Genomic DNA, 25,628 nt, shown 5'->3' with positions numbered 1-25,628 from the left:
TTTGGTTTTTCCAGAAACATAATATGTCATCCACATATAGAGAAAGTAATATCACTTTCTTTACAATTCCGAGTGGTTCTAGTAGTCAAACATTTTAACTATTGCAGCTAATATAAGTCGTCTTATTCCATACACATTCCAATCCCTTTCTCTTTTTCTTACCTACTGTCCAATGGCTAGAAAATGAAAATACTAGATACCTGTGCTGCTAGGTGGGGCAGTGTGACAGCATTTTCCAGTAAGCCATAAGTAGATGTACATGAGTGTCATGTCTTCTTTTTCCTTCCTTCTTACTGCCTGAAATACGTTGTACCTGCAGCAAAGCATTTGTCACTAAGAACAATGGAACATAAAGACAGAAAGCACTTGGTTCCTTCAGGGAAGTATTAGGTTGTGAGATGGTTTGGCTCTGTCTCCCCATCCAAATCTCATCTTGAATTGTAACCCCCATGTGTCCAGGGAGGGACCTGTAATCCCCACATGTTCTGGGAAGGAAGTGATTGGATTATGTGGGCAGTTTACCCCATGATGTTCTTGTGATAGTGAGTGAATCAAATGAGATATGATGGTTGTAAACATGGCAATTTTTCCGGTGCTCGCACCTCACTTCTCTCACCTGCCACTGTGTAAGACATGCCTGCTTCCCCTTCTGTCATTACTGTAAGTTTCCCGAGGCCTTTCCAGTCATGCAAAACTATGAGTTAATTAGATATCTTTCCTTCAAAATTACCCAGTCTCGAGGGGTATCCTTTGTAGCAGTGAGAATGGACTAATACAGGTTGTTATATTGGCCCTGGAATACTCACTTGCAGACTACTGTCATGTAAAACGAAAATGAAACCTCCTATTTGTTTAAGCCCCTATTTAGAGGTTTCTGCAACACACAGAAGTCTACCCTAATTGATGTGTAGAGGTAGAGAAAAGTATACTTCTACTCCATCCCTTTCTCCACGTGCATTTATGGATTCCTCTATGTGATTAGAGTATGGCTACCTTTCTTCGTTTGTATTTTGTAACTCTAGAATAAAAATAATTTCATTTGGCTTTGTGCTTCACTTACCTGCATAGTCCCTCACAAAACTGTGTGCCTATGGAGGACAAAAATAGAGTATCTTCACAAAATTTACATTCCCCATGGCCTTTGGGTGAATACTTTTCTTTTAGTAGATGCACAAACATATTTTAATTGAATTAAAGAATAAAGGAAAAAAACATAGTGAAAGAAAAGAGCAGATATGAAAAAGAACACTTTAGAAAAAGTTTATTGTTGCTCATAATTACAAAAAATCTACTTTTTCTAGGCAACTAAAATAAGAAATAAAAATATCTGGACTATAGCATTTGCTTTTCATCTTATATCAGGAATGTAATAGCTATTTAAAATTCTGTGTATTACTAAGGGATTAGTAACGTTTGCCTTAGCCTAAGGCATCAGCATATTCTAGCATAATATTATTTCTTAGGTAATGTCTTATGTCACAATCACCATTGCCTAATTCAAATAGAATGGTAGTTTAACTTTGTTTTTAGAACAAACGTGATGGAAATACCAAGATTCTTTTCAGCTTGGAATATTTTCTTTTTTTTAGTAGGAAAAATACTGAATTAGGATAAAAAGAGGGACTAGGTAAATCTAACTTTGTAATTTACAGCTTTAGTGCAGGAGATACTAAGGAGGTATCATACTGAACGTAACTTTTTAAATGAACCTCCCTTCTTTCATTTAGTTTTCTGTATAAAATGTAGGTCATGGAGAATTTTGCATGAATCAAGCAACTCTCTCAATAATTCATTAACTTTTTATAACATCCCCATCATTTATTTAAAAACTGTTGCCAAAATTCATTGGGAAAGTTAATTGGATTCATGTCTCCAATTTCTACCTATTTTCAGTTGGTTATCAGTGCTAGAAAGGAAAATTGAGAGGTGACTCCTAAGAGTCTATAAATGACATGAATATTTACGGTTACCTTCCTGTAACTCACCAAAGTATAGACTGACATAATTACATTTGTCTCCAGAGTAAAAAGGACCCAACATTTAAAGCTCCATCTCCTACAAATTCTCCTTCAAAGATGCACGGCTCATGTGATTATGATGGCTAAAGAGTCCCAAGATCTGCAGTTGGTAAAATGGAGACCTTACAGAGCTGCTAATATAGCTTCAGTAAGAGTCTGGAGGCCTGAGAACTTAGGAGAGTTGATGGTATAAGTTTCGGTTGGAGCAAACAGGCTCAAGATCCAAAAAAACAGTGTTACAGTTCAAGTCTGAAGGCAGGAGAAGACTAATGGGAGTTGAAGTACTTAGGCAGAAAGACTTCCCTCTTACTCAGCCCTTCTGCTTTCCTCAGATCTTCAATGGATTGCACAAGGCCCACCCACATTAAGGATAGCAATCTGCTTTACTTAGTCTATCCATTCAAGTGTTAATCTCATCAAGAAACACCCTCACATGCACACCCAGAATAATGTTTGATGAAATGTCTGGGCAACTTAAGTTGACACATAAATTAACCAGCACAGGGGCCCACTGCCCAACCCCTAAAAAAGAAAAGAAAATCTGAAGACTAGGCTAAATAACTATAGCAACCAAAATTGTATCAACTCAATTAAATAAAAAGTCATTAGTTGTGAGGATGATTAATATAAATAAACCCATTATTAGTTGTGAGGATGATTAATACAAATAAACTTGTTATTTATAACATTTATGTAAATTCTATACTGTCAAAGAGAAATCGGACCAGATATTTTTGTTAAAAATTGTAGAAAGACTCAACCAATATCAGGGTAGACACCATAATGTGCTTTGAATATACATGAGATATTACTAATTAGCTGAAGCAAGTGATACCAGATTACTAGGTAATAAGAGACAGCTTACTAGCATCCAGGGGACTTTTACAGCCACAAGCAGATGGAGGTGTTTTTAATGCACATTGAATGAAATTGACAGATAAAATGTTTACCTATTCCCTCTTGTTCTTGTTTCTTCTTTACTACTGCACTTGCTTTCCTAAATATTTTCTCCAGTAAACCCTACATACTCTTTGTTAATGTTTCCCTTTATATTTTTAAAATTAAAAACAGCAACTAAATTAAATGAAATTTACTTTAAGCAGAAGACAATATAATGTATGCTGTAGTTTTTTTCAAACTCTAATATAGGCAATATTTCTGAGAAGCAAATCTAGAAACTAAATATTTTATAATTATATAACACTAAAATTATTTATAACAATATATTGTATTTGTTTCTTAAAATGTTAAATATATATGTGAAATATGTGCTATCATTCATCTCCTTTGCATTAAGTCCAGAAATGTCCTAGTTGATGTCTCCAGTTAGTAATACTTTACTCCATATCCATTGATCAACTTTCATCATATTTCTATTTCCATTCATTCACTAAATAATTCATCCATTTATTCAACAAACATTTACTGAACACCAAGTACAATTTATTAGGCAAAGTGATAATTCCTGAAAATAAACACAGAAATTGAAGACTGTCTATACTCAATGAGTACTCACTACAGTTTTCAAGTAATTGTAACACAGTATATCAATCACTCTGTTATATTCTAATTAATTGAATTATTTGTATAAATTTAAGGGGTACAAGTGTAATTTGTTAAATAGATACATTGTATGGTGGTGAAGTCTGGGCTTTTAGTATAACCAGCTGAGAGATATTTTTTAAATTCAATGTAATCACAGATAGGAGATTACATTGAATTTTTCAATGTAATCTTCTTCAAGAGCCTGGAGAAGATTATAAAGTTTTCACAGAGATAGTGATAATTGATTTAACTATTTAAGGAGTTGGGAGCATCCCTGTTGTCTTCTAGCGTCTATTGAAAAACAAAAAAAATACATCATACAAGCACAGTGGTGAAGAGTAAGGCTTGTTCAGACTATAAGAGATATTTATCCAGGAGGATATATAATTGAGGGACTGTGGAAGTTAAACTGCACTAATTAGATTGGTTATTGCAGTGAGTGTTCAGCCGATAACATATGTGAAAAACAGTTGTGGTGGTGGTAAATATGTATTATACCATTATTATTAGTATTACCACTACTGCTGGATAATAATTATAGCAATGGTAATAGCTATAAATATCACTTTAATAGACACCTCCTTGTTATATACTGTACTACTTTATATTATTATTGATAGCAATAAAATTGTTAGTTTTATATATTAATAAAATACAGCTACTTCTAGATTTATAATGGGATTATATCCCAATAAACCCACAGTTAATTGAAAATATCACTAATTCAAACCATGGTCAGCCGAGACCCTCAAGAATGCCCTAGAGCAGCTAATTAAGTAACCCCAAATAGAAGCCTTAAATCCATCAAGTTATGACCACCACATCCTACCACATCCTTCCTGAGAAAGATATCCAATGGTAAGAAATACTTTCCTAGGACTGAGGGCAGAAGAAAAGAAGAATTAAATTGGTACAATTTTTCTCTTTTGATCCATAATGTCTAAATTACTAGGTCTATTTTCCTTTTTAGATTTTGATATACAAAGAATGGACAATTTTGTCAAGACATCTAAATAGGTTGGGGAAATGCACAGTTGTCTTAAAATAATTAAAATGGTCTTGAATCTATTCTGCAATAGCATTTATAAGCTAATTAATATTTCTAAGTCTCAGTTTCCTCATGTGAGAAATGGGAATGAAACTGTATATACTTCATGGAGTCACTGTGAAGATGAAATGCTATAAATAATTTTTTTTTGGAAAAAGGCCAACTAGTTAATATTTTCTACTATGTGAGCCGTATAGCCTCAGCCACAGTGACTCAATGCTGCTGTTGTAGCATGAAAGCAGCTACAGACAACATGCAAAGAAATGAAGGTGGCTATGTTTTACTTACAGAAACAAATGACAGAGCAGATGTACACTGCAAGCCATAGTTTGCCGATCCCTGCTATCATGCATGAAAAATGATTACTATAGGGCTCCAAACATGGTACAACACCATGTTGTATTCATGTTATTACTATTGTTGGATCTTAACTTTATAAATTTCTTTAGTTTCAATAATAATAATTAGGAATAATTTAAAGTTCATTCTTTCTTCAACAAATATTTAAAGAGCACCTCTCCTATTTCAGTCACTATGCTAGGCTATTTACATAATACTGTATGTCCTCTGGAGTGGTATATTGAGTGTAGTCCACAGAAGTGGGACTCCCAGATGAGAAAGGAGAGTGGAGAAGGATAGGAAATAAATTTGAAGGGACAAAAGGATGACAATGGCAGACATACATTATTAATTAAAATTAAGATTAATATTTACATTTTATTTGAATAACAGGATGCTCATTTTCTAAAGCAGAAACTGAGGCCAAAAGAAGTTAAGTGCTGTACAGAAAGTCACACAACTAGCAAGTGCAAAAACTATTATTTAAACCAAGGGCTATCAGAAAATAGAGTGCATATCCTTTTTCTTCCGCCATTATGCCAAGATCTCAGAAATGAACTCAAGAATCTTGGTACTGCATATAATTCTGACTAAGAGGATTAAACTAGAGAAATCACTAGAACTATCTGAGAACCATTGAGGAGGCAGAAAAAGATAGAACCAGTTAACTAAACGTCTCAGAAAGTCTGAGTCTGTACGTCCACCTCCTAAAATGATCCCAAATTACTTGAACTGCCAGAAATTTTATTTTTTTAATTAATTGTTAAAAATTTTCAACAACCTGGGAAACTAAGTATAAAAATAGTTTCAAAATGTACAAATAGTATGATAAATTTTAAAATACTTTTTCAAAACATGGATGAGAAAAACAATTGAAAGGGAGAGGGAATGAAGCAGCAAGATTACAAAACGAGTAGAGAACATCCAAGCAGACAGTTTCACTGAGGGGAATCTTCCAAATCTGGCTTAGCACCTGAGACTCAATTGGCCCCAAGAGCATCAAAACCAGGAGATAAAGCTTGGAGCTACTGTAACTACAAAAAGCATATAAATAAAGTCTATAACTTCAAAATTAGTAAAGGTAAAAAACGTATTAAGGTAAATAAAATCAAAACACCATTAAAATAGAAGAAATTAAGAAAGTAACAAAAAGAAAAAAATGTATTGTAGACCACACAGAACAAATAAACACAAATTAAGACAATGGTACCTATTCTTTTCATGTACTCATGGAACATTTATTAAATTGGGCACAATCAGGACATTGACGTGCAATGAAATACTTTAAAAGTTAATAATAACAATATGACTAAAAATACTCAATGCATTTATAAATACATATTTTTTAAAACTCACAATTCTAAGTAATCTATAGGTTAAATAAGAAATTATAGTTTAAATTAGAAAATACAGAGAATAAAATCTAATGAAATTATACCTAATAAAACCTGAGATACAACAGTAGTGGAGCTTAGAAGTAAAAGTATATAAATTGTAATTGGAATTATAAACACATATATTCAAACTATCAATACATCTGGGTCTCCTTTTTCCCCCAAAAAAGAATGTTCTAAACTTATATTAGGGAAGTATAAGGCTGACTGCCCAATTACCAGTGTTTTGGGGACAAAAGGGAAAAGGCAGGTAGGAATTTGTTCACTCTATTTGACTTCCACTTAACTCCGTGTTTTGAGTTGGGTATCCCCACCCCTACCCCCCAGCCAGCCAATCACATACACACATGCATCTGTTTTTACTGTCCACATTCTGGTCTGTTATCTAGGTTCATTTATAATACACACATACATAAATTCATCCATATATATCTCCTCATGTATATGTCAACGTGTATTGCTAGGCCTATGAGAAGAATTTCTGGATCGTAGAACATTGTCATATTCACACTTTAGTAGGTAATGCCAACTTATTTTCCCAAGTGGTTAGACAAATTTATACTTCAACTGGCACTATGTGAATGTTACTAGCAATTTGCATCTTCACCAATACTTAGTAGCAACAGAAGACACATGCACATACACACACATTTGATTTTTGCCAATTGGAAGGATATGAGATTGAATTTCATTGTAGTTTCAATTTGCATTTCTCTAAATTCTAATAGCGTTATGAGTATTTTCATATGTTTACTGAGCTTTTGTTCTTCCTCTTCTATTAAATATTTATTGCAGTCTTCTTTTTGGTTTATTATTTATTGGTTCATAGGAGTTCTTTATACATTTGAGATGCTAGTCTTTTATCTGATACATGTGTTGCAACATTTTTTCCTAGCTGTGGCTTATCTTTCTTCTTATGAAATGTGTATCTTTTGATAAACAGATCTTCGTAAATTTAATTTCATTGATTTTTCCAATTTATCTCCCTTAATGATTTATGACTTTTAATCATACTTTAAAAATCACGTTGTGCCTTAGGATCATTGAAGCCAGTCTATATTTTATTTAAAGGTTTCATAATTTTATGGTGTTAATGTCTAGATGTAAGACCTTAATCTATCCAGAATTTATGATTTTGTACAAGTCAACCATATCATATTTCAGGTTTCTATTTGTATGAAACTGAGTTCTCTATTCTTTTCCTTCTATGTATTTGTTTCTCTCTGTGCCATATCACACTATTATTGGTATATTTATATTGTCTCAATATCTTATAAAGCAAATCCTCTGCTGGATTTTTCTTCAGTGCGGATTTGGGGATTCTTAAGTTGTCCTTTTGAAAAAAAAAAGATTCTGCTTGTTCACATAAAGAAATGTGCAGAAATCCTAAGTGTAGAACTGTATGCAAAATAAATATGCTAGTATAACTGGCACCCAAATCAAGAAATAGAACACTCCTAGCATCCCAGAATTCCCAGTCATCATGCCAATATGCACCTGCTTTCCTGGCTTTTTTTGCTTCAGTTTACTCTTGCCTGTTTTTAAACTTTACATACTTTTACTTCTAAGCTCTACTATTGCTGTATCTCAGGATTTATGAGGTAGAATTTCATTACTTATTTTGTTCGCCGTGTTTTCAGAGTTCTCCTTTAAAATAGAAATTTAACCAAGCCACTGCTCTTTCAAACTCCCTTGATGGGCTCTTGCTTTACCTAGAGTAAAACCCAAAGGGTTTTACAGAAGTCTACATGGGCCCCTAATATGCCTGGGCCCTGTCAGCCTCTCCTATGTCACCTTCTGCCATCATTGCCTTTGCTCTCTTTGCTTTCTTGGTGTTTCTCAAACACACCATTCAGACTTCACTCTGGAGATGAGGATCTTGCTATTCCTGCTGCCTAAGAACGTTCTTCCACCGGGTACCCACACAGCTTGTGGCTTCGTTTTATTGTGCTCTCTGCTCTCACTTTATCTCTTCTGGGAAGTCTTCCCTACCTGTATGTAGTTCATAGTTAGCATCCATTTTCACCTGCTGTCTCTCTCATTCATTCTTCATTATTTAAAAAATTAAAACAAAAGTTAAATAGCCATGGTGAGACAAACTTTGTTCAGGCATTGAGAATATAACATATACAATCAGACCTAAAGGTGAAGGACATGTCAGATGTCAGTTCTGGGATTCAATAGTGACAACAGGAAAACTCCTCCTATAGGTTTATATCTAATGGAAAAGCAACATAAAAGAGATACATACAAGAGGAAATAGGGCATGAGAATATATAAAAAGCAAAGTCACCAGAATGTCTCTGCCATGGCTTGAATCACATTATGCCTATAATACTTGACCAGTCAGTGATTTAAGGAAGTTCATCCTTACTCCCACAACCCATAACATGTGTTTGATTAGGTGGCTATCATTGTTGTTTTAATTCTAAACCTGACAAGTAAGATCCCATTTCACTTTTCACAATTGCCAAATTGCTCTCCTAAGATATCTTTTGCAACTATTAAATTAAGCAGTCTTCCATTAGTAAAACTGATTCTCAAGCATAGTTACTCAACAGGGAAGAGAATAGGAAACAGGAAGAAACTTAGCATCATTTTCATTTCCAAGGACAGGTGATCAAAAGTCAATACAACTGAGTTTTTTTCCCTGCAAACCCTTAACAAAAAATTAAAAAAGCAAAACAACCTAAGGTTAAATTAAATTCTTCTCTTTTTTGTCTTTTAGAAGTATATCTTGCATCTACCAGAAAAAAATACCTCAGAACTAAATAATATAATTTAACTAATATGTTTATTTATTTTGTAGAGCAAAAACATATATGAACTATCTAAAAATAAATTCTAAAATAAAGCAAAAGGTAAAAATTGAAAAATCAAAGAAATGTTATTATATACACACAGTAAAATCAACACAAATTTCATCTGTTATTGCAAAGAAATATAAAAGGATTCATGATTTTTCTCATAATCTGTCTTTTAAAAATATTTATGTATTTGTCTAATCTTTGTTAAGCATGTACAATGCAATTACTCCATCACATGTAGATATAATTATTACGCAGCTTTAAATTAATGCTTACATTTCAAGGTTTCTATTTTCCTCAAAATATGTGTTCATTTTTGGTATTTCTTAACAAATGAATTTGAGGGTGGGTAAGTCTAACAAGATTGGGAGAGGTGTGATATGGTTTGGATTTGTGTCCCTATGCAAATCTCATGTGAAATTGGAGGAGGGGCCTGGTGGGAGGTGATTAGATCATGGGGGCAGATTTCCTCTTTCCTGTTCTCATGATAGTGAGTGAGTTCTCATGAGATTTGATGGTTTAAAAGTGTGTGGCACGTGCTCCTTCGCGCTCTGTCTCCTGCTGCCATGTGAACAAGGTGACTACTTCCCTTTCGCCTTCCACCAAGATTATGTTTCCTGAGGCCTTCCAGTCATGTTTGCTGTTAAGCCTGCAGAACAGTGAGTCATCAATTAAATCTCTTTTCTTCATAAATTACCCAATCTCAGATAGTTCTTTATAGCAGTGTGAAAATGGACTAATACAAGATGGTTCTCTTACAATGCACAGAAACCAACAGAGAGTCAAGGAAAATGAAGAAACAAGGGGATATGTTCCAAATAAAATAACAAAATAAATATCCACAAGCCAGCTGTAATGAAATCTAGATAACAAGCAAAAGTGTGGTTTTTTTGGTTTTGTTTGTTTGAGTTTTACATAACTTATTTAAATTTGGTTAATCAGGTTAGCTCTTGCTTTTTTTAGTAAAATATTTTATCATATAAGAAAATTGTGACTTACACAATTATTTATTTGACAAACAGAGATAAATTTAGCCTAAGAAGTATATATACACGTCTCCAAAGCAGTCTTCCACATTAACATGCAAACCAGACAATTCCACATTTCTACTCACTATTCCTCCTTCTAGATTTGTGCAAAGAGCTTGTTCTCGTAAGAACCATGTTATATGGAGATGTTATTAGGAACTAAAGCCACTTAGCATTTCTACGTGAATGAAACACCAAACCCTCCAAGGTGTTATTCTCAGTCTTCTAAGGAAGGGTGAATGTTAAAGAAGATAAATGATGGTATATAGACAATAAAATCGTGTCCAATGTCTTCTACCTTTATGATATGTGAAAAAGTTCCAGCAGTTTTTCAGCTTCCTAGACTCAACTTCTCATATGCGTCCATTCAGAGATAAATATATGGGTGTCATGATGATGAAGTATGGAGTGGAACAAAAACCAAAGATGTTAATTGCCTAACTAGATTTTGATTATCCTTTCTGTTCAAGAGAGAGCACTTCATTTCATTATACTTCAGGCAAAGTGCAATGATTTAAAAGCTTTTGCTTTTCATTAATTGACAGATATTAGAAAAGAGAGTGTGCATTTAATAGTATCATTATATTCTCTCTGTTGTATATCTAAGATGTAATCATGGAAAATTTGAAACTAATAACACACTCAAAGTCTTAAAATAACTTGTAATGACAGATAATATTTTCCATTCCTGAATGAGTATAAATGAGGAATACATGCATACACGATGTGCTTTATAAACTCATGCTGTTTCCCTAATCTATCGTAACTCCAATAGCCTTAAGTAAAAGTAAGTCATGATGCTTTTTATGTTGGCATAAAAAGCTTCTCATCCAAATGAAGCATCCCTCCCTCAGATTTAACTATCAGACGAGGGTGCTGTAACTTCTAAATGATGAAAACTGTTAGTGTTTACAACAGTTAAGAACCAAAATCAACAGACACATATTAAGTTGCAACAAATGGCTAGGGTAAATTACAATTGTTGCCATATGCTGTGGACTTGGCTTATGCTTAGAGTAAGCACTTAATTGGATCAATAAGAAAAGCTAAAGAATTACAGGTAAATTTGATACATAATTAGTTTTTATCTCACTTTAATACTCTATAGTAAAAAAAGCAAACTAATTATTTAAAATAGTAAGCAAACCAAAAGTTGGGAGGAAATATCTCTTGTATAGATGTTTGATAAATGTTTTTAAATTTCCATGCCAGAATAAGTTATTAGCATGCTCTACTCATGACCAAGTGATTGAGTTCTGATCTATACATAAAAGCTTAATTGAAAGGTAGGGAGAAAGGCATTGGTGTACAATTCTAGAATCTCCTAGCAAGGCAATTTACATACAAATCATTTTCAGTAAAAGAGATAGTGTTTTGTAGTAAATGAATTCACTTCTTCAACAAAATTAGATCTTAGACTGCACAAAGCCATTTTAACATAATAATATTTAACTTTTCAGTCTTCTATACCGATTAACATTACTCTTTTGATACTTCATGGTTATATAAATCAAAGAATTAAAGAGAAAGGAGAAAAAAAATCTCCAGAATTTTACCTGCTTTCCTAGAGCCAGTATTCTCTGGCATTCATCATTCCCTACAGTGAGATTCATTAACATAGAAACATGTAATTACTTACAAATGATTGTTAACATATTTTAACCACATATGTGCTGGCATGATGCTAAACGCTACAAAAATATCTCATTTATCACATTAGTCTTTTGAGACAAATAAAATTATCATTCCCACTTTCTAAGTGAGAAAAGTGAGGATTACAGCAATAAAGTAACTTGCCTAAGGTAAAACAGTGTATCAATTGTACTGCAACACTCAAGCTCATCTGATTCAAAAGCATGCCCTTAACTGCTAAGCAAGAGTGATCATATCGCATTGGATCTCTGGTGTTCCACTTTGGAAACTAGAAATCAGGTATTTTCAAAATTTGTTTTAATCAATGCATATCACATAGTTCTCATAGTCATTCACATGTATTTTTGGCTTATATTTGTCTCATATATTAGAATAAAAACTGCTTCTGCTCAGGAAGCATATTACTTGTATTTTTACTGACCTCCTTCTTCTACTACCCCTTGTGTTTAGTACATGAAACATAAACTATGTCCAGTGGAAGTTTTTAATATAAATTTCCAAACTTTTCAATGATGTATTGATAAGCAATAGTATCAGATGCAGCAATGATTAACGTTAGCCTAAATTAATAACAATATCTCATTTTCCAGAACAGACCATGTACACATGTTTTAATTCTGGACTTCTCAATAGTCTTAAAAACATTCCCTACTTTGGGATGAACATTAATTAATTAAGTTTTTCTTCCCTGATAATGTGACACTCAAACAAGAAAGCAGTAAGTAGTTATAGTAAATAATGAATTGATCTTCTAAAGTTAAAAACAAAGTGTTCTCAAAATTGGGGATTGCTCATTATATACACAGGATTGAACCTTTTCTCTCCCTTTACAGTCAGAGAATTTAAGAATGAAAAGATATTGAAATCTTTGAAATTGTCTAGTCAACTCTAGCTTATAAATGTGAAGAAATTATGACACAGAGAGGTGAATAGCTTTCACAATGCCATATGTTATTAAATTAAGACATTACTACATATTGTTAAATTAGGTTAAAATTGGATCCAGGACTTCAAACTAGGGTCAACTTTTCAAAGAAATCATACCTTCTACTTGAGAAGAAATATTATAGCAGAAAATGAACAATTATTTCACAAATGCTCATTTGGATGCTTAACCTGCAAAAAATCTTAGCATTTTTTTACTATTCTAGGAGCAGAAATGTTTCCTTTTTGGCCTTAATTAATAGCAAAGAGCTCTGGAATGAGGATATTTGGTATACAATTCCACATTCTTAGGTACACACTTGGAGATGGATCGATAGAAGAATGAGGACATGGAGCAATAGGAAATCTCATTAATTGCTGTTAAGCATTAAAAGAGTATAGCAAACTTGGATGATAATTTGGCAATTTCTTCCAAAACTGATCCAGCAGTTGCACTCTTTGGTATTTACCCAAAGAACTTGAAATTTTATGTCCTTATAAAAACCTGCACATAAATATCAGCTTTATTTATAACTGCCAAAACATGGAAGCACCAAGATATCCTTCAGTAGCTGAATGGATAAATAAACTGTGGCACATCCAGACAATGGGGTATTATTCAGTGCTAAAAAGAAATAAGCTAAAAAATCTTGGAAAGTCATGGAAGAAACTTAAATGTATATTACTAAACGATAGATGATAGAAGTCAATTTAAAAAGGCTACATACTATATGATTCCAACTATATGACAGTCTAGAAAAGGTAAAACTATGGAGATAGTAAAAGGATTCATGATTTCCAGAGGCTAAGTGGAGAGAAGGAAGAATTAGCAGAGCACAGAGGATTTTTAAGGTGAATCTATTTTGTGTGACTTTAACGGTAAATACATGTCATTATGCAGTTGCTAAAACTTATAGAATATACAACCCCAAAAATGAACCCTAAGTAAACTGCACACTTTGGATAATAATGATGTCTCAATGTAGGTTTGTTGATTCTAACAAATGTTCCACTCTGAAGTGGGATGTTGATAGCGGAAATCCAAGCATGTGTAGAAACACGGGATTAATTGGAAATCTCTAATTTCCTCTCAATGTGGCTGTAAACATAAAACTACTCTAAAAATAGTCTATTTTTTTAAATTATACTTTTTGGTCTTTTTTCTTGCTTTTTCTTTTTTCTTAGGGTAGTAATTTCTTCTGTTTCCTAACTTTTATTTTTCTTTCCTATCCATGCTTCTTGCCCAAAACTCCTCATGCTAATCTTATCACCTCCCCGCTCTGGCTCCAAGACAGATGACTACTTTGCTGTTAAACACTTTCTCCTAAAGAACTTACTTTAAAATATATGGTTACTTGGCAAACTAGCAAAAGTTATAGGTTCATAACATTTCAAAATATAACAGTATCTCAGTCATAAAATTGCATTTCAAACTTAAAAACTTAGCTTGTATACAAAATAGTAAAGATGAAAGCACTTTTGTTTTCTTCTTAACAGAGATGTCTTTAGCAAGGATAACCATGCACGTTCTCCCCCTATTTTGTTATCAACTCATTTTAGAGCCATTAACCTTCCCTAAAACACTGAAGAGGCTCCTGCCTGTTTCTCCAGGGCCTCCTGCATGAGGCGACAGGTGGGTTTTTCTGGCTGGTGGGATGGAGAAAGGCTGCCATCTATTGGTCAGTGTTTTCGGACTGAAGAAGACCTAAGGTACTGAGTTAGATTACACATGTTCTTCCCTGTGCTCTCTGCTCCTTCCCAGTGGCTGGTAAGGTAGGTCCTAGTCCTTCATACCTCTCCTCAAGCTCTCACCAAGTGTGGATCCCAAAGTTCATGAGGAAAAAAAATAAGGAGCTCTGTTCCAAGTTGTGTTCTAGAAATTAGGGTTAGTAGTTGTGAAGCCTATATATATAATAATATATAGAGAGAGATAGTATTATATATATATAAATATGTGTTTTTATATATTACATATATTTATATATATATAATGTTTTTTCTTTTTTTCTTTTTTGTTTTTGTTTTTGAGACAGAGTTTCACTCCTGTTGCCCAGGCTGGAGTGCAATGGCACGATCTCGGCTCACCGCAACCTCTGCCTCCCGGGTTCAAGTGATTCTCCTGCCCCAGCCTCCCAAGTAGCTGGGATTACAGGCATGCGCCACCATGCCCAGCTAATTTTGTATTTTTAGTAGAGACGGGGTTTCTCCATGTTGGTCAGGCTGGAATCGGACTCCCGACCTCAGGTGATCCGCCTGCCTCAGCCTCCCAAAGTGTTGGGATTACAAGCGAGAGCCACCGCACCCAGCCGTGAAGCCTATATTTTTACTCCTGTTCCCTATGTCTAGTTCTCAGTTGGTTCACAGCACAGAAAAAAGAATACGCATCATTAGCATACACTCAAGCCCCAAAAACATCAAGGGCATTTTCTATTGCTTTCTAAAAGTCAATACAAAATTTTACAGGGTATCTACATGTGCCACCCATACCAAATTTTATACATCTTACCTAAGTGGAAAGAGCAAGGAAAAGTCTCATTTTCAAATTTATAAAACTCTCATTGCTTTCAACCTTCCTACACTGTTGCTAGGACTGGCTTCATCTCCAAAGCCATTATTGCATTCCAAAATGTTAGCATCACATATTTAATTGGAAGGAAGAGCAAGCTGACTTAATGCAAGCTTGGCTGGAAGTGACAATCTTAGGTGAGGAGGATCTAGAGAAGAAGCACAGAATAAAAAGGGGACCCTAAAGAAGCTGCTTACTGCATATGCAGTAACTTTTTCCCTGAACTGCTTACTAAAACTAAGTAATATAAAAGTATAAAAATGTCATAGAGGTAACTTATCCCTTCTGTCATCTTCAAATACATGACAAAAAAAAAAGCTCAATGTCAAGAGTACAACAGTTGAATCTGTATAAAATTAGAAAGTAAAATAATATATATATTTTTGACACAATTGTTCATAGTCCCTTATGTAAGCACGAGGCTTATGAATGAAAATATCACAAGCGCTCTTTAGAACAAGATGTGATCACAACAAGTGGTCATCTAACTTGAGGGATAAAGTGTTGTTAATTCTGGCCTTCCTGGATACTTAATTGAACCAAAATAATTTGTGGAGGGAGGCTTATCATTATAGTAAATGAGATGGAGGGGAGCAAGTGAAGCAGAGTTCAAGACAGCAGGAAATAAAAGACATAGAGAACTATCGGACCAGAAAGGGGAATTGAAACAGACCTGATGTAGCACTAATCATTAGTGAGTGAAGTAATGAACTAGGAAGAGATGGGTTTTAGTTATGGCCCACCAAATGGAAATGAGAAATTTCCAGATGTTCCATATGGTCTGTAATTTAAATGCTTTGTGCCTTCAGGTCAGAATTTTCAAGCAGATAACAGATGTAGAAAAGACTCGGGATTTCATGCACACACCATGATGGTTAGCTTTCAAAAATCTCAGGGCTTGCATGTAAACTCCTCAAGTAAGAAGTTGGGCTTAAAATAAAGCCTGTCAGACCCTAGGCAGAATTCCATCTGAGAAAAAGAGTTGCAGGTTAATAATAGCTTTCTTTTTACATCCCAATTCAAATGGTACAAAACAGTGTTAGGGATTTTAACACGATGGCACCAATTCAAGAGCTATAGGGTTCAAAAGAACATTTCTTGCCAAATGGCCTTTTTGCTAAAGAAAATAATTTGAATGAAAGACCTTGATATTGGGAGATTAATTCTGCATACAACTGAACACAATGCCCAAAACATCAAAATGTCAATTTTATCTTAAAGGAAACAGAAATTTTCCCTATAGTTACAAGTAAATTTTCATCATTTTTTAAAACTCAGAACTAGTGGAATTATTACATTTTTAGAAGCAAAATTTAAGTCACTGAATAAGTCTTTGTTAGGTCCTATGTTGTATACCAACAGGATTTAGAAATAAGCCTCTCTCCCACCTAGCATAAAATCAAGTAAAGGAGATAACAAATGCACCTAAATAAATAATCAAAAATTCTAGAGTGGCTTGAAATGTACATACTACTAAGTAAATATGGAGATGCTGAGAGTAGAACAATATTTATATATGATCAGAGGAATAAAGGAAGTGTCACAGAAAAAATAATATTCCAACTGAGCCATATGAGTGTATGTGATAAAAGGCCATGTAGTATTTCAAAGCACATGTTTGAGTCCAAGCTCTGCTCTACACTTACCTTGTGACATGAACCAAGTTACTATATCTCTCTAAGCCTCAAGTTCTGAATCTGTACAATGGGAATATAGATTTCCTGAATTGTAGCGTTCTTGCTAGGATAAAAAGAGATAATACATTTAAAAATGCTTCCCTAGTATGTAGGACTCAGCATAAAGGAAACTCTACTTTCCCTCTCCACATGTTACTGCTTTGAACAACATATAGAAACATTTAGTGCTACTACTCTCTTCTCAGAGGAGGATTAGAAGAAAGGCTTTTCCTCTGTTCTTCACTTCTCAATTACTGTTCCCTATAGATTAGGATTTATAGGTAAACATAACATGAAGATAGCTGGTCCAGTGTGCCCCAGGTTTCTCACTTTCTCTCTTTCCCTGCTTGCTTTCAATTAATGGCCAGCAGATGAAGCATGTTCTCTTTTTCACCTCTGTTTTTGGGAATCCAGACCCATTACTCACCCATTACTTCAAGGTGTTTGAGGCAAGGGTGAGGTCCTTCATATTTGCCTCCTTGCTCTTAGCTATACGGTTCTGGACTTCTTAGATTTGGGATGGGGAAAGTATTATGAAAGCTCCCTTTAGTTTGGAGCTGGAATGTTAGTCTCCAAACCATTTTGCTGTGTATTTTTCCATAAGGCTCTTTTTTAGTTTTTTTTTTAATTGGTCTAGAAGCAAATGAAGAGGAAGGGTCATTAATTATTAACCTTCAATTATCTGAATTATTAGGTGATACCTTGGAGAAAGTATAAATAATTATATGGGCATGAGCTCACAAAATGTAGACTCTAAAGTGAAAAGAGCAAGTCATGTATGTTTATGTAATAGAATGGCTCTTTGTAGTGGAATATGGGGGAAATACTGGACTTAGGTGCCTGGCTCCTCTTTCTCTGGAAGGACAAAATACAATGACTTCCTTCTCGCTTTCAGTTTGTTTAAAATATATAATATTAAAATATCCAAATCGTCCTGTTGTAAAATTAAATTTTTGAGGTATCTATATACATGCATACTATGAAAATGCTTATATTTTGTGTCAGCAGCTTTGAAGAATGTAAAATCACCAAAAAAACACACTTCAAAGTTGTGCAAGGAATGACTTTTCTATACATTCCTAGGTGCTCATGTCAGCTAACTGCGCCATTTAAAAAATCAGCATGGAAGCCACCTCCACCATCTGTGCAAATAGCACTAAAATACATCATTGTGCTGTGTCCTCTAAGCTCACCTATGGAGTGTCCGGTTCCTTCACTGAAATACTGATTGCCTATACCTGAGGCAAAAACCCTGGATATCTACTGCATGAATACTCCTTGTCTTCTTGTTAGCAGCTGAGAATGAGTACTCCCTTAAATTTTGTGCCTCAAGCTCAAAGTTTTTCTCACCCTAATCCTGGCCTTGTTTAATCAACTTGTCAACAAAAATGATTATGAATAAAGTGAAACATTTGTTTTAGCTTTTACTGGTAGTTTTGTTTCCTTTGAGTTGAAACTTTTCTGGGTCAAACTTAATCTTCACCCCCAGTTACTGATACTCAGATAGAACTTGCATATTCATACCTTACAGACATCAGGGTCAACAGAAATATTATACACAGCTAGAACACTTTATTTAGAGTACTCTAAAACAGAAATGGGTCTGTCTTCCATTTATGAATTTTTTTTCACCTTAATGATTTGAAACTATAAACTGCATATATATTCAGAAATTGAGAATGGAAATCTAAATGTTTTTAAATTTACACATGATATGAGGTTTGAGACACTAGGATTGCCTTGACAATTAAATCTGGCTTAAGGTCAAATACTCTAAAATTTGATCATTATTTTTAATAAATTTTCATAAATTTATATATATGTTTCTGTGTGTGTTTACTCAGCAGAGTGGAGGAGAGTGATATTAGAAAGATGGTGAAATAGGAGTTTCCAGCACTCATTCACTCACAGAAGCAAATTTGAACAACTATCATGAGCAAAAATAACTTCACGAGAGCTCAAGAATACAAGTGAGATATTACAGCACCCAAGTGGAACACAGAAATAAGAAAAGATGCATTGAAGAAGGTAGGAAGGATAGTTTCACATTGTTGGCATCACCCCACCCCTAAGCCCGTGCCGCTTAGAGAGAAATGCCCTTTTTGTGGGGGAAAGACAGTAAAGTGAGTGCCTGACTTTGCCCAAGTACCAGGCCCATCCCAGTGAATTCTGGAGCCAGCTGATTCCCATGCTGCAGCCACCAGTTCAACCCCCACAGCTCTAGGCTTCAGTTCCAACTAAGTGCAAGTCTTGCTCCATGGCCCAAGGCTCCAGGCTGGCTCCTGTAGGACCAGGTTCCAGCCTACCCCTGAGGACTCATGCCTCAGGCTGATGCCAATGCCAGGCCAGTTTTCGCAGTCCTAGGCTGTAAGCCTGACCCAGTGCCAGACCATCCTTAGGACATCAGACTTCAGCTTGCCCCTTCAGACCTAAGCTTTGGGCTCAACCCAGGCCAGATCAAGCTCCAGACCAGCCCTTGCAGCACCAGATACCAGGTTCATATTCATGGACCTAGTCTATAGGCTGGCTCCCAAGAACCCGGGATCCAGGCCCATACCCATGGACTGAAGCTTTAGGCTTGCTTCTGTGTAACCAGGTGCCAGGCCCACCAGCATAGACCCAAGCTCCAGTATCATTCCAATGGACTCAGGCACCAGGATCATCCTTTCAAATACAAGCACTAGGCATACCCACTCACTGACCCAGGCACTAGGCATCCTGCCCAAGTATTCTGTCAATAAGCCTGCCCTGGTTCTTCTAGAAGGGCTGACTAATGAGAGCTTTCTCTGCCAAGGCCATTCTGTAAATACTGGAAGACTTGTCTACTTAGGCAAATGTACAACACAAGGCCACAAGGGACATGAACAATCATGGGAACATGACACGACTAAATAAATGAAATAAAGCACTAGTAACCAGCCCTACAAAAATGGAGATCTATGAACTGCCTGCCAAAAAAATTCAAATGATCATCTGAAAGAAGATAATGACCAATAAGGGAAGACAGACAATTAAAATAAAATCAAAATTTGTTTATGTTCACATAAACAAACTGTGAAGCTTAACAATGAGATAGATACCATTAAAAGAATTAAATGAAAATTGTGGAGCTGAAGAATACAAAGACTCAACTAAAAAATTCAATAGACTGATTCAACAGTAGACTTACTCAAGCAGAAAAAAAGACTCAGTGAGCTTGAACACAGGTTATTTAAAATTATGTAGTCAGAGGATCGAATAGAAAACATAAGGAAAAGAGTGAAGAAATCCTATAGGACTTAGGAAACACCATCCAGAGAAGCATTATATGCATTATGAAAGTTTAAGAAGGAGCAGAAAGAGACAAAAGCAGAAAGCTTATTTAAAGAAACAATGATAGAAAACTTTCCAAATCTGGAAAGGAAAATGAATACTCAGTTTGCCCAAATAGATTCAAATAGATCGAGTGCAAAGAGATCTTCTCCAAAATATAATAATCAAATTCGCAAAAGAAAAAAATAAGGAATTTTGAAAGCAGCAAAAGAAAAGTGAATTATCACTTACAGGGGAACCCCTCGTAGGACTATAAATGGATTTATCAGTCAAAACTTGGTAGGCTAAGACATATTAGTATAATATAGCCAAAGTGCTGAAAGCAAAAAATGCTACCAAGAATACAATACGAGCCAAAATTGTTTTCCAGAAATGAAGTAGAGATTCAGATATTCCCAAAAAACAGCTTAAGGAATTCATCACCACTAGACTTGTGCTACAGAAAATGCTAAAGGAAGTTACTCAAGTTGAAATGAATGGATGCTAACTAAACGTAGGAAAACATATGAGAGCATAAAACTCACTGTAAAGAAATGAATATAGTCAAATTCAGAACACACTAACACTGTAATGGTGGTGCATAAGTCAATTTTAACTCTAGCATAAAAGTAAAAAGACCTGGCCAGGCGCGGGGGCTCATGCCTGTAATCCCAGCACTTTGGGAGGCCGAGGCGGGCGGATCCCGAGGTCAGGAGATCAAGACCATCCTGGCTAACACGGTGAAACCCCGCCTCTACTGAAAATACAAAAAATTAGCCGGGTGTCATTGCGGGCGCCTGTAGTCCCAGCTACTCGGGAGGCTGAGGCAGGAGAATGGCGTGAACCCGGGAGGTGGAGCTTGCAGTGAGCAGAGATCGCGCCACCGCACTCCAGCCTGGGAGACAGCAAGACGCCGTCTCAAAAAAAGAAAAAAAAAGTAAAAAGACCAAACTATTAAAAACAACTATATCTACAATACTTTGTTAATAGATGCACAATGTAAAAAGATGTTGATTGTGACATCAATAACAAAATGTGTGTGGAATAAGTTAAACTGTAGTGTTTTGTACACAATCAACATTAAGTTATTATCAGCTTAAAATAAATGTTTTAACTAAAAGATACTTCATGTAAACTTCATGATAACCACAAAGAATAAAACCTGTAGTAGATACACAAGAGAAAAAGAATCAAAGCATACCTCTATTTAAAAAAATCATCAAATTACAAAGGAATACAGCAAGAGAGGAACAACAACAACAAAAAACTTCAAAACAGTAAGAAAACAATTAGCAAAATGGCCGTAGTAAGTCTTTACATCTCAATAATTAGTTTAAATACAAATGGATTAAATTCTCTAGTGGAAAGAAATAATAGCTGAATTGATACAAAACAAGACCCAGCATATGCTGCCCGTAAGAAACTCACATTAGTTTGAAGAACACACATGGACTGAAAGTGAAGAACTGAAAAAAAAGTATTTCATCTACATGGTAACCAAAAGAGATCAGGCGGGGTCTATGCTTATGTAGCCAAAGTAAACTTTAAGTCAAAAACTCTCATGAGACAAAGAAGGTCATTATGTAATCATAAGGGGGTCATTTCATCAAGAGGATGTAACAGTTGTACATAAGTGTACTCCCACTGTTGGAGCACCTATATATGTAAGGCTAGTATTAACAGAACTGAAGGGAGAATTAGACAGTAATAAAATAATAGTATGGGACTTTCAGTACCCCATTCGTACAATAAAGAGATCATCCAGACAGAAATTCAGCAAGAAAACAGTGAACTCAAGCAACGCTATAGACCGAATGTAGCTAACAGTCATATACAAAATGCTTCATCCAAAAGCAATAAATACACATTCTCTTCAAGTACACATGGAATGTTCTCCAGAATAGATCATCAGACCACAAAATAAATGTAAGAAGATTAAAATCATATCAAGTATCTTTTCTAACCACAATTGTATGAAATTAGAAATCAATGACAGGAGGAAAATTGCAAAGTTATAAATACATGAAAATTAAGCAACATACTTCTATTCAGAATAACTGATGGGTTAAACAAGAAATCAAAAGGGAAATTTAAAAAAAAATCTTGAGACAAAAGAAAATAGAAACACGACATACCAAAGCTTATGAAATACAGAAAAAGCAGTTCTAAGAAGAAAGTTAAAGCAATAAACATCTATATCCGACATGTTCACTTATTCTAAGTGAAATACGCCAGGCACAGAAAGACAAATACTCCATGATCTCACTTATAAGTGGAATCTTAAAAAGGTCAATCTGCTAGAAGCAGAGAGTAGAATGGTGGTTGCCAAGGTTTTGAAAGAAAGGAAACAGAGAGATGTTGGTCAAAGTGTATAAGGTTTCAGTTATGCACAATCAGTATTTTCTACGTATCTAATCTACAGCATGGTAATTACGGTTAATAATACTGTATTATATACTTGAAATATGTTAAGTGAGTAGATCTTCAATGTTCTCACTACATAAAAGGTAACTATGTGATAATAGATATGTTAATTAGCTTGATAGTGGAAATAATTCACAATGTATACATATGCTAAACATCACATTGTACTCCTTAAATACATACAATTTCTGTCAGTTATACCTCAATAAAGCTGAATAAGGTGTTTATTAATCTAGAATAAGCATTTTGTTATGTGCTTTCATAAAGTCGCTCTGCATTTATAAAAAATAGAACCAAGAAAACATTTCTATAATCACGATGGGCAATTAGTGGAGCCAACTGGGATAAAATCATTTCCAGATATAAGAGTTATATCTGAAATCACTGGCAAAATATTCTGGAAGAGATTGTCCACTTTTTCATGTATTCAAATAGAACCAGACGAATTTTATGCAAAAGATTTTAGAGTTGCCATAAAATCATTCCTTGTCCTTCTATTCAGATACATGTGCTGATTAAGTTCCATAATTTTCCTAACGTGTCTATAACCTTTGTCAAGATTATTGTCAAAGCATGTGTAACTGTATTTAAGCAGCAACAAATAATACCAGTACTTTAAGATTATGCAGAATGAACCAACGTTTCCCCTCAACCTTTATCAATATCTAACTATGAAAAAAATACTATTTATGAAGGATATCCTGCAGAAATAAATATAAATTTTCTTATCTGTTCTAAATTTTATTTTGTGTAAAGCCAAAACTATTTGCTTAGGAACCCAACGTATTATGTCTCCTTTAAAAAAATAAATTTTTGCTACCAATTGCTCTTTGGTATTACCCATGATTTTAAAGCCTACCATGAAAGCCCATGTTAAAAAAGTTCTTTTTGTTGTAGTTATTATAGGAATATTATTAAGGATATATTAACCATACTACTTGTTTTTCTGTGAGTAAGGACCGTGGAAAAATCCCTGACTTACACTGATCTAGAGATGTCCAAGAAGAAATCTCCCAGAGATACCGAGGAACAACTCTATATTTTGTTGTAAATCTTTTCATTTAATAAGTATTAATGAAAAGTGCACTTCATTTTATTTTACAATCTGATTTTCACTCCAGATAACTGCTGTGATTGTCTTCCGGGGCTGTTAGCAGTGCTAGAGAGAAAAGCCCATCCTCATTGTGTACAGCACTGCATGGCTGAGTTGAGCTTTTCAATGCACTGTCAACAGAAAGGATTAAAGCAAACTACAAGGAGAAGTAGCATCTCTATCATATGGGTCAGTTTAAATTTGTACTATCAGCTCTAATTATTATGTTGTTTCAGCAAATGTCATCTGCTTTCATTATAATAGTTATAATATGTGAATATTGAGTCCTAAGAATTCAAATTCAAGTGAACACCTTTAATTTGATCAAGTGTCATTTTTCTGAAGAAGCCTCCTTTTTCACTAGTAGGATGAAGGCTTAGGCATTATTGTCACATATTGATAACTGTAATTAAAGCATGATATTTTATTAAAGGTAACAAGACTACTTCATACAACAAAAAATAAATTACAAATAGAATTTGTGAGAAGACATTTAAATAAAATTTTAAAAGTGATAAATTTAGAAAATGTAGTTTAAGTTATAAATTGAATCTGCAAAGAAGCAGCTACAGGACTTCCAACACCCCTATATTCCCCTTTGAGGACCAACCTAGAGAGAGTTGTCCTAAATAAATAGGTAACTCTTTGAAGAGCTCCATGAAGTGGACTTTATTCCACTTTGCTTTTCACACAGACATCAAATATAGAGCCTATGATTAGCTAAAGATGCCTTCAGAGTGGTGTAGTGTTTCAAATCCAATCCCATTAAATTCCAACATATGATACAGATATTCAGCCATTTTAAATTACAACAGTCTTTTTATCTTTAATTTTAAAACTTATAGTTATTTCACACCCAGCATATCAATATGGTATCACAAGCTGGGATGAAAACTTACCTAGGATCTAGAGGGAAATAACCCATATAATTTTGAAAGTTACATTGATGTATTTACTGCTTCCCGATAGTACCCATAAAGTAATTGAACCCTAAACTCTACCAAGATATACTTTTCAGGCTGTCATACATTCCATTCACACAGGATAGCCAACTCAAGGAGCAGTTCCCTAAACAAAATGATCGTAAAGAACATGGCTGTGCTGCAGCCAAGCAGGCACAGGGCAGCAGGCATAGGCCGAGGTAAACAGCCTGAATGACTCAGCGAGATTGTGGTGCACGCGCACAGTTCCGTTGTCTTATATAATCATAGCCAGGAAGACATAACATAGGGAAGCTTACCACCTGGCTCTCACTATTGTTTGTGTGATGTATAAATGTTTTACCACCTGGCTCTCACTATTGTTTGTGTGATGTATAAATGTAACACTGACACTGTGAAGGAGTTGCTAACTAAGCCATGTTTCATTTACCTGCTCTCTCTCAAGTGTTCTTCCAGCTCCCTGCCCCACGTTTACCCACTCTCCTCGGCCCTCAGCTGGGGCTGGAACCTGACCCTGAGCAAGACAATGATGTACAAATTTGAACCAGTTCACTGTTAGTCTTAGTGTGTGTGTGTGTGTGTGTGTGTGTGTGTGTGTTGTGGGGAGGTTAGTTATCAAATATAACTGCTTTCCACTTTACCCTCTGTTCTAAGCTATTTTACTGCTTTTTAAAAAGCACTGGGGTTGGATTTTATATAAATTCAAACCAGCAAAAAACAAAAACGACAAAACAAAGCCGATGTAAGATCAACATGGGAGGATATCACATTCTTTTAAACAAAAAGCAAAGTAATAATTCCACTTCAATTCTATTGTCTTTGTGTTTCTGTTAAATTTTTACTGTGAAGGAGGATGACATTAAATTAGAAACTATACTTTC

General features: G+C 34.8%; 1 long non-coding RNA gene across 1 annotated transcript; it reads right to left on the bottom strand.

The window, feature by feature from the left end:
- Positions 1 to 206: 206 nt before the first annotated feature.
- LOC129526736 (uncharacterized) lies at positions 207 to 24,951 on the bottom strand. Its single transcript, XR_008671471.2, has 3 exons — positions 24,706 to 24,951; positions 16,969 to 17,062; positions 207 to 313 (listed from the first exon to the last, which is right to left on the bottom strand). It is a non-coding gene; the product is annotated as an uncharacterized lncRNA (long non-coding RNA).
- Between the last annotated feature and the right edge of the window lie 677 nt (positions 24,952 to 25,628).

This window comes from Gorilla gorilla, chromosome 15 (assembly GCF_029281585.2).
Source record: "Gorilla gorilla gorilla isolate KB3781 chromosome 15, NHGRI_mGorGor1-v2.1_pri, whole genome shotgun sequence".
Lineage (NCBI taxonomy): Eukaryota > Metazoa > Chordata > Mammalia > Primates > Hominidae > Gorilla > Gorilla gorilla.
Note: the sequence above shows the minus strand (reverse complement) of the source record. Positions and strands in the feature narration are given on the sequence as shown.